At 42.8% G+C, this 10,942-nt stretch overlaps 1 pseudogene; it reads right to left on the bottom strand.

The window, feature by feature from the left end:
* Window positions 1–4,792: 4,792 nt before the first annotated feature.
* The window catches only part of LOC116883187, a 34,972-nt pseudogene continuing 28,822 nt past the window's right edge, over window positions 4,793–10,942 (bottom strand).

The following is a 10,942-nucleotide window of genomic DNA, read 5'->3' as shown; positions in this document are numbered from 1 at the left end:
CTAAGGATTTCCCCTCCCATTGATGCCAGATAAGGCAATCCTTTGCTACATATGCAGCTGGAGCCCTGGGTCCCTTCTTGTGTACTCTTTGGTTGGTGGTTTAGTCCCTGGAGCTGTGGGGGGTTTGGTTGGTTGATATTGTTGTTCTTCATATGGGTTTGCAACCCCTTCAGCTCCTTCCCTAATTCCTCCATTGTGCTCCCTTCCTATGCTTGGTCCAATGGTTGGCTGCAAGCAGCCACATCTGTATTGGTCAGGCTCTGGCCGAGCCTCTCAGGAGACAGATATGCCAGGCTACTGTCAGCAAGCACTTCTTGGCATCAGCAATAGCATGTGGGTTTGGTGGCTGCAGATGAGATGGATCCCTAGGTGGGGCAGTCTCTTTGGATGGCCTTTCCTTCAGACAGGAACAATTCTATGTTAATATGTTTGAGATGAGTGTGTATCCCCATTCCTCAAATCCAGGATTTTTGTTTTGTTTTGTTTTCAAATTTTGGTCAATACCTGATAGAACTGCTTTAGTCATAAAGAGTGAGGCTAACTGGAGTCTGATATTCTGATTTGTTTAGTCCTGTGTTTAGTTGATTGGTTACATAGATATCCACTGTTGTAAGCGTGGACATTTTTTTTTTGCCATTGACAGAGTACTGTCTGGGGCTTGTCTTATTAGGGAACAAGAAAGCATTTAACTAGAGGCTACTTCAAAATGACATCAGCAACATGCTACAATGGAAGCCAGGAAGGAGAGCTGGGGCACAGAGAATATATGAGATATTCTGTCCTTGGACCAATTTTATTGCAGAACAAGAGCAAAACTTCTCTGTATCTGCAAACTGTCCACTTTTTAGGAGTAAAATCGTGTTAATTGTGTGGATATCTGCCAAACATTCTTCTTATTCAAAACCTGTGGCTGGTGCTACACAGACTTTGCTTTCCCTTAAAAGTCTCTAGCTGGAGCTAGTTCTCCATCTCCCTTGCTCTCAGGCTGCACATGGTAGAGCACACTCATCTTTTATCACGATGCCATAGTCACTGGATAGTCTCCTGATACATTTTCCCTTACTTTATGCCACTTATGTTAGCATTGTAATTAGTAAAACTTCTAATTCTGTCAGTGACTGTTTATAAGTTCTGGTTTTTTCTGTTGTATGTGTTTATGTTTTTCCTTGCTCTTTAGCAGGTAATTTGTTGGGACTTTTAAAATTAAAAATATAGTATCAATCAATACTGTTGATATAAAATGGAAGATGATTAAATTAAAGAAATATCCAATTCTAACCAAAATTACTGTGTGTTTTAATATGAAAATGCTAGATTCTTCCAATGAGTACATTCAGGCAGGAAGTTACTCCAAGTCATCAATTAAATAGAGAATAATCTACATTTGTTTAGGAAAATATGGTCATCCTTGGAAAGCAAATAGCTTGCTCTGTTTTAATTGTGGTAAAATAGACTCTTTTTCCTTCTTTAAAATAATATGCTATTGAGGTTGAAATCTCAGACTGGAGGACACATCTGCTTTTTGGTTGTTAAATGATACATTAGGGATACCATCTGTGATCTTCCCCCATGCTAAGAAATGAAGTAAACCTCTGTTGCCTTTAAAAAGAGGCTAAAGATTCTGTAAACAAAAGGGCCAATCAGTTGTGGGAAAAGGAAAGCTTTCCAAGTAAACATAAAGCAAACCTACTGTCAAATAGTTCAGCTCTCCCTAGTGTTTGCTGTCCTCAGATATTCTATATGCTACTTCTCTGATCAACAAAGAATGACGTTTCTAGTTTCATTATGGCGACAACTGTTGTTTAAATGTGGAATATCCTCCATTGGCTCATGACTAACTCTTGGTGTTTTGGATGGCTATGAACCTGTTAAAGGCAGTCAGTCACTGGAGGAGACTAATACTTCAGTTTGACTCCAGTTCTGGCCATCTCTCTTTTTCTTGACTGTAATCTGATGCCCTATGCTCCATTCTCCACATTTTCTCTGCCATGATGAATGTTATCCCTTCTAAAATCATAAGCAACCTACTTCAGTTAGGGTTTCATTGCTGTGAAGAGATACCACAACCAAGGCATCTTTTACAAAGGCAAACATTTCTTTGGGGATGGCTTACAGTTCAGAGGTTTAGTTCATTATCATCATGGCAGGATGCATGGCAGTGTGCAGGCAGACATGGTGATGGAGAAGGAGCTGGGAGTTCTACATCTAAATCCACAGGCTACAGAAGGGGACTGTGTTCCACACTGGGAGGAGCTTGAGCTCAAAGCCCACCCTCACAGTGACACACTTCCTCCAATAAGATCACACATATTCCAACCTCATAATAGCGATACTCCCCATGGGACAAGCATTCAAATACTCTATGAGGGCCATACCTATTCGAACCACCATACAATACTTCCACTCTTAAGTTTCTTTTTTGTCAAGTCTTTTTTGTAATCTGGTCACAGCCATGAAATAACACAATGAGTAATAAATTCTATCATTTCTTAGTAAATATATCAGATATACCATGTTTCTCATTACAACTTTTACAAGGCCCAGTGAGTGAAAGAAATAATGTATATCAACTTCTAATAGAGTTTCCTATAGCAAAGACTCATTTAAAAATTTTTAAAAGCACAAACCAATGAAAATGCTAAAAGTTAAAAATCTGGAGAGTTGATACCTCTCCACTTCTTTTCCAAGAAGACATTCCTCTTTGTTCCTGTGACTACCTTCTTCAGGACTGGTGCCTAATTCTTTATGGAATAGGATCACTGCACAGTGGCCAGGTTTCTTCCTTGTTAACCAAGGAGAAGCGTGGTGTGCAAGCAAATATAATAAGGCATTCCTCAAAGGCACAGTGGGAGAGAATGGTGAAGTGACCGAGCAGAACATCCTTTCACTCTGTGCCCTAGGAAAACATCATTTGACATAACTGACTTTCCAAAGAAGTTTCCATTTCAAACTGGGATGACGGTCTTCTTATAATTGCTTCCTACAGAATTGGAGTGAAGACTTCCTGTTTTTGGCCCAAGGAAAAGAATAGTTAACTGGAATTAACCCTGTGGCAAAGTTCTCTGGATTCAAATTCTGTCAGGAGAGAGCTGATCTCCTAGGAGTGCTGTCACCCTTAAGTTCAGAAGTAAGACAAACACATTTGCTCTAATAATTGGCCAAAGAGGGACCCATCAGGAGACCACAGGGCTCAGGAACCTCAGAGGAAATGGAGACAGTATCCTTCCAGTCTCAATCTACATCCTAGACTTAACTCTGTAGCACAGCTCTCTGGGCACAAATGCTGCCCAGAGAAAGCTGGTCTCCCAGGAATGCTGTCACTCATAAGTTCACAGGCTCACGGTCTCACAAAAGGGAGAGGATCCAGTCAGAGACAAGACCAACTAACACCAGAGATATCCACATGGCAAGAGTCAAGCACAAGAAACTGTGTAACAGAAACCAAGGCCATTTGGCATCACCAGAATCCAGTTCTCCCACTACAGCAAGTCCTGGATACCACAAAACACTGGAAAAACAAGATTCACATTTAAAAACCACATGTCATGATGATAATAGTGAGCTTTAGGAAGGACATAAATAACTCTTTTAAATGTAGGAGAGCAGAGGTAAACAGATAGAAGCCTTTAAATAGGAAACACAAAAGTCCCTTAAAGAATTACAGGAAAACACAACCAAACAGGTGAAGAAATTGAACAAAACCATCCAGGATTTAAAAATGGAAATAGAAACAAGAAAGGAAGTACTAAGGGAGATAACCCGGGAGATAGGAAACCTAGAGAAGATATCAGGAGTCATAGAAGCAAGCATCACCAACAGAATACAAGAGCTAGAAGAAAGAACCTCAGATGCAGAAGATACCATAGAAAACATTGACAGTCAAAGAAAATGCAAAATGCAAAAAGCTCTTAACCCAAAACATCCAGGAAACGACAAGATCAAAGCTAAGGATAATAGGTATAGAAGAGAGCAAAGACTCCCAACTTAAAGGGCCAGTAAATATCTTCAACAAAATTACAGAAGAAAACTTTCCTAACCTGAAGAAAGATATGCCCATGAACATACAAGAAGCCTATAGAACTCCAGATAGATTGGACTAGAAAAGACATTTCTTCTGTCACAAAATAGTCAAAACACAAATGCACAAAACAAAGAAAGAATATCAAAAGCAGTAAGAGAAAAAACATCAAGTAACATAGAAAGGCAGACCTGTCAGAAATACACCAGACTTCTCACTAGAGACTCTAAAAGCCAGAAGATACTGGGCAGATGTTGAACAAACCGAAGAGAACACAAATGCCAGACCGGGCTACTTACTATGTTTAGCAAAATTCCCAATTACCATAGATGAAGAAACCAAGATATTTTATGACAAAACCAAATTTACATAATATCTTTCCATAAATCCAGCCCTACAAAGGATAATAGATAGAAAACTCCAACACAAGGAGGGAAACTACACCCTAGAAAAAGCAAGAAAGTGATCTTCTTTCAATAAATCCAAAAGAAGATACCCACACAAACATAATTCTAACAACAAAAATAACAGGAAGCCACAATCGCTTTTCCTTCATATTTCTTTTTCTTTTTTTTTTCAACCACAGTAGAGTTTATTACTCCAATGATTCGCACAGCTGGGTTGCAAGTCTAAGGCAGGTGGCCCCCCTTTCTGGAGGACTTACCCCACTTCCCCCTCTGGGGGAGTTCCACTTGGCCATGGACCCCATAAACCTCTGAATGCATTTGTTTAGATTTTTAGACATCTGCGGATTTCCCTCTGAAAATGCTAACCGCTGTGTCCTGCCTACCCCACGGCCTGCCAGTCCAGCCTGCAGAGGGCCATTCACGCTGCCTTGTAATTCCGAAATCAATAGAATTGGTAGCAAGTGAGTGCTGAGTGATGTCAGGGTGGCCCCAGCAGCCTCCAGAGGTGCACTGTGGGGACAGTCTCAAGGTGTCTTCTGATGGGTGGGCACTGTGCAGCGTGTGGCAGTACCAGGCTGCCTACAGTTTGTCCAGGAAGTTGCCCAGAGCTGGGATGCCCTCCTTCAGGCCTTTAGGCTTGCGGGTCTCAGCTACGACTTGGCTGGGGCGGCTGCTGTTGTCAAAGGGGTCCCCAGGCAGGATCTGCCAGTTGTCAAACACACACTGGGGGAAGGCCTGGCCACCAGTTTTGGATCGAAGGTCGGCAGTGAAGCCAAAGGACTCATTGACAGGCAGGTAGGCCTTAACCATGAACATGAGGGTCCCGACCACCTGGGACTCCTCAAAGACATGGCCACACTTCCTGTTCAGGACACCGTAGATGCCGCTCACCACTTGCTCAGGTCAGGACACTGAATCTCCACTAGGTAGATAGGCTCCATGAGGCGGGGCTGTGCGGTCAGCATAAAGGCATAAAGGCAGCGGCGCGCTGTGGGGATGATCTGACCACCTCCTCGGTGGATGGCATCAGCATGCAGAGTCACATCATGGACATCAAATTGCACACCATGCATGTTCTCCTCACAAAGAGCACCCTCCTTAGTGGCCCACTGAAATCCAGCAACCACACTGTCTTGATCTCATTCAGGTACTGCACGTCCTTGGTGATGTCGGTGACAGTGTTGGTACCAGTGCCATCAGATCCAAAGCACCAGATCTTGCGGGCTTCAGCAACATCCCACTCATACTTTTCGGCCAGGTAGCGGGCACGTGCCTTGAGCTCCTGGCAGTCAGATACCTTACCCTTATCGATGTCCTCTGCCAGGCCATCAGGGAAGGGCCTGGCCTTCACGTACAGCCGTTGTGCTTGTTGGGGGACTTGGACAGACACAGAATGTTGGACTCCCCACTGACTGTCTCCCAGTAAGACACAACAGGGTCAGACTTCTTGATGGGGATGCAGGCATGGTCCTCCTCCAGGTCCTTAAGGCAGATCTCCAGGTGCAGCTCTCCAGCACCAGCCATGATGGGTTCTCCAGACTCCTCAATGATGCACTGCACCACAGGGTCAGACTTAGCCAGCCGCTTCAGCCCCTCTACCAGCTTGGGCAGGTCAGCTGGGTTCTTGGCCTCTACTGCCACCCTGACGACAGGGCTGACGCTGAACTCATCACCCTCATGTTGTGAGCATGCTCAAAGGTGGTGATGGTCCCGGTCTTCACAAGGAACTGGTCCCGCCCGACCAGCCCCATAATGTTGCTACAGGGCACATCCTAATGGGCTCCACGTAGCGGCCCATCATCAGAATGGTCCTCTGGATAGGCTTCAGGTACAGTTCCTCCTTCTTCCCAGGCGTTTAGTTGGGGCCCATGATCCAGAACTTCAGGCCGGTGGATACTACCCCAGAGAACACTCTACCGAAGGAATAGAAGCGGCCTTTGTCAGACGTCGGCACCATCTTGGAGATGTACATCATAAGGGGGCCTTTGGGGTTGCAGCTCTTAATACCCATGGCGGCCTCGTCATCAGGTGGCCCCTCGTACAGCAGCTCACAATGGTACTTCTGTGCAGTGACCAGGGACGGCAAGTGGATGGGGGTCATTTGCAGCAGGGCGTCACCCACCGGCAGCCAGCGGCGTATCACAGCCTCCTTGTCTTGGTCCTCGCTGTCCAGCTTGTTGTCCAGCTTCTCGATCAGCTTGACTGTCTCCTCCTTCCTGAAGTTCATAATGGCGTCAAACACCTTGAAGATAGGGTCCAAGATGAACTGGCAGAAGGTGCGGGGAAGTTTCTTCCCATCTGGGCTATTGGCTGACTTGCTGAACTTGCCGTTGGTGGGGTCAAAGTACCAGTTTCCCCACAGCTTCTTCATCATGTCTTCTACCTTCTTGGCCTGCTCAGCTGCACCCAGCTGGCCCTCACCCTTGGCTGCAAACTTGCCACATACATCTCTGCAAACTGCTTTAGAGTGAAGGCCCAGCCATGCAGGTCAGAACCAAAGCCTACGGTGCCCAGGACAGGATAGATAATGACATTGCCCACAGGCCCACTCTCGCCCTCACCATAGGTGGAGATGATGACATTGACATTCTCCACGATGCGCTGAAAGGTCTGATAGAGCTCCTTGGGCTCCAGTTGCAGCTATATCAGGCTCCCATCGGCATGCACTTCTTGGCATCTGCAATAGTGTCTGTGTTTAGTAACTCTATGTGGGTTGGATCCCCATGTGTGCCAGTCTCTGGATGGCCTTTCCTTTGGTCTCTGCTTTAGACTTTGTTTCCCTATTTCTTCCTGTGAGTATTTTTCCCCCTCTAAGAAGTACTGAAGCATCCAAATTTGGTCCTTTTCCTCAGCTTCATGTGGTCTGTGAATTGTATCTTGGGTATTCTGATCTTTTGGGTTAATATCCAAGTAGAAACAAAAAATAACTATACAAAGAATCAACAAAACCAGAATCTGATTCTTTGACAAAATCAACAACATAGATAAACACTTATCCAAACTAATCAGAGGGCATAGAGGCAGTGTCCAAATTAACGAAATCAGAAATGAAAAGGAAGATAAAGCAACAGATACTGAGGAACTCGATTCATACTTATCTCCTTATACAAAGCTCAAATCCAAGTGGATCAAGGACCTTCACATAAAACCAGATACACTGAAACTAGTAGAAGAGAAAGTGGGGAAGAGCCTCACACATATTGGCACAGGGGGAAATTTCCTGAACAGAACACCAGTGGCTTATCTTCTAAGATAAACAGTCAACAAATGGGACCTCATAAAATTGTAAACCTTATGTAAGGCAAAGGACATTGTTAATAGTGCAAAATGGCACCAACAGATTGAGAAAAGATCTTTACCAATGCTACATCTGATAGAGGGCTAATATCCAATATATAGAAAGAACTCAAGAAGGTAGACTACAGAGAACTTAATAACTGTATTAAAACTGGTTTACAGAGCTAAACAAAGAATTCTCAACTCGAAATCTCACATGGCTGAGAAGTACCTAAAGAAATGTTCAACATCCTTAGTCATCAGGGAAATACAAATCAAAACAATCCTGAAATTCTACCTCACAGCAGACAGAATGGCTAAGATAAAAGGCTCAGGTGACAACAGATGCTTTGCAGGATGTGGATAAAGGAACACTCCTTCATTGTTGGTGGGATTGCAAACTGTTACAAGCACTGTGGAAATCATTCTGGAGGTTCCTCAGAAAATTGGACATAGTACTATCTGAGGACCTAGCTGTACCACTCCTGGTCATATACCCAAAGGTTTCTCCAACATATAACAAGGACACATGCACCACTATGTTCATAGCCACCTTGTTTATAATAGCCAGAAGCTGGAAAGAACTCAGATGTCCTTCAACAGAGGAATGGATACAGAAAATGTGAGACATTTACACAATGGAATACTACTCAGCTATTAAAAATGACTTCATGAAATTCTTAGGCAAATGGAAGGAAATAGAAAATATCATCCTGAGGGAGGTAATCCAGTCACAAAAGAACATACATGGTATGCACTCATTGATAAGTGGATATTAGCTCAAAAGCTCAGAATACCCAAGATACAATTCACAGACCACATAAAGCTCAAGATTAAGGAAGACCAAAGTGTGGATTCTACGGTCCTTAGTCCTGGGAACAAAATACTTACAGGAGGAAATATGGAGACAAAGTATGGAGTAGAGACTGAAGGAAAGGTCATCCAGAGACTGCCCTAGCTGGGGACTCATCCCATAAACACTATTGCGGATGCCTAGAAGTGTTTGCTGATAGGAGTCTGATATAGCTGTCTCCTGAGAGTCTCTGCCAGACCCTGACAAATACAGAGGTGGATGCTCAGAGACAATCGTTGGACTTAGTACGGGTTCCCCAATGGAGGATTTAGAGAAAGAACTGAAGGAGCTGAAGGGGTTTGCAACCCCACAGGAAGAACAACAATATCAACCAACCACACCTCCTAGAGCTCAGGGGGACTAAACCATCAACAAAATATACTTGGAGACACCCATGGCTCCAGCCGCATATGTAGCAGAGGATGGCTTAGTTGAACAACAGTGGGAGAAAAGGCCATTGGTAAGGGGAAGGCTCAATATCCCAGTGTAGGGAAATGCCAGTGTGGGAAGGCAGGAGTGGGTGGGTGGGTGGGTGGGTGGGTGTGGGCCCACCCTCATAGAAGTAGGGGGATGGAGGGTGGGATAGTGGGTTTCCAGAGGGGAAACCAGGAAAGGAGATGACATTTGAAATGTAAATAAATAAAGTATCCAATTAAAAAAAATCTGGACAGTTAACTCAGTTGTGAACACTGTTTCTAAGCAGATCCTTCAGTCATTAGGTCTCATTAATTTTATCTAGAATTTAAGTTCTGAATCTTTTTTTAAGCATAAGTTAAAATTGTTCCATTTTTTAAAAGAACTACAAATTAGAATAGCACTCAGCGTGGGTTGCTTCCTTTAAATTTAATGTCTTATAAAGTTTTGACAGGATTCTTAATATTAAAATATTGTTCAATATTCTGATTAAGACACTGAAATACCATTCAAAATGCAAATATTGTCTAAAAGAAGATGATCTATTAAAAGGGCAAGCATTAATAGTCTAATGAAATTCTTTTTTCAGAAATTAGAAAATGATTTTTTCCATAAGATTCATAGGAAATGGGAGTAAATAAATGAGATCAGAGAAAAATGACTGAGCAAGATCTGAGACGTTAAAGCCAGAAGAAGGACTTTTTTCTTGTTGGATATACAATTAATTTACTTACTAATATACCATGTTCTTTCCTATATTTAAGAATACTTACAAGCTAAATCACTGTGGAGATCAAAAATAAATATAAATGGCACCCCCTATAAATAAAGGGTCTTGTTATTTTCCAGGTGCACACTGTTGTAAATTGTAATACGTAAGAAAATGGGTCTTAGGAAAAAGTCTTTTGGAATCCACAAAGTGAAAGAAGCCTCAGCAGCGTGTGCTGTGGTTTGACTATGTATTGTTCACTAGAGAATTATATGCTAGAAGCTTCCTATGGTGTAGTTGGGTGGGATTGAGGAGAGAAAAACCCAGCAACCAGTAACTAATTGTGGTGTTGTATGAGTGAGTTATTGTTATCTCTTGGTACTGGGTCAGGTCGTGGGGCTGGATTAGTTCCTGAATGTGTTGTTTTCAAAGCTGAGCCTGCTCCCTCTCCAGTATCTAGCTTTTCTTCATGTTTATGTGCACTTTCTGTGTAGGAAAGGCTTTTATTCTGCTTCTTTTCAATGTTGTGCACAGTCAGGTAGCATTGCCATGTTGTTTAGCCTTTAAAGTCACAAGATTTACAATTCAAATAAACCTCATTTCCTTATGGATCCCTCACTAGACACTTTATAGCAACACAAATGTAGGACAAAATAATGACTCTACTTAGAAGTGAGGACAAAAACTCAAACAGGACAAGAACCTGGAGTACCAGGCACATATATTGCCCAAAGTCTCTCTCTATTATTAATCAATTAGTCTCTCTCTCTTACACCACTCGCTATGATTTGTAGCATATGCACTAGAGGGGTAGTTCCAGAACAGGTGGACTGGAAGGGCAATTTGGAGATTTCTTAAAACCCCACAGTATTGTGAGGATTCCAGTAGGATTTAAGTGTAAATCCTCTTCTCTGAGGACTAGCTTTCATAACATTGCAAAGTGCAATGGAAGTTGTGGACAGAAGAAAGCCGAGATACCTATAAAGAATGATAATTACAAATTCCGCAAGGTTCACTGAAAGACATAATAGTGGTACTTTTAGGGATAACCAACAATTGTCTAATTGGACTTAAAGCACACTGAACATTATGCCTGGTACTCCCAGTTCTTTCCCTGTTTGATTTCATATCCTCACTTGATTGATAATGAATAATGGTATGGAAGTGTAAGCCAAACCAACCCTTTGGTCCTCAACTTACTGCGTTACTAACCCTAAGACATGGATTTTAGATGAGAACGTACTTCTACCACTTCCTAAACCAAT

Source organism: Rattus rattus, chromosome 14 (genome assembly GCF_011064425.1).
Source record: "Rattus rattus isolate New Zealand chromosome 14, Rrattus_CSIRO_v1, whole genome shotgun sequence".
Taxonomy (NCBI): domain Eukaryota; kingdom Metazoa; phylum Chordata; class Mammalia; order Rodentia; family Muridae; genus Rattus; species Rattus rattus.
This window is presented reverse-complemented; position numbering and strand designations above follow the sequence as displayed.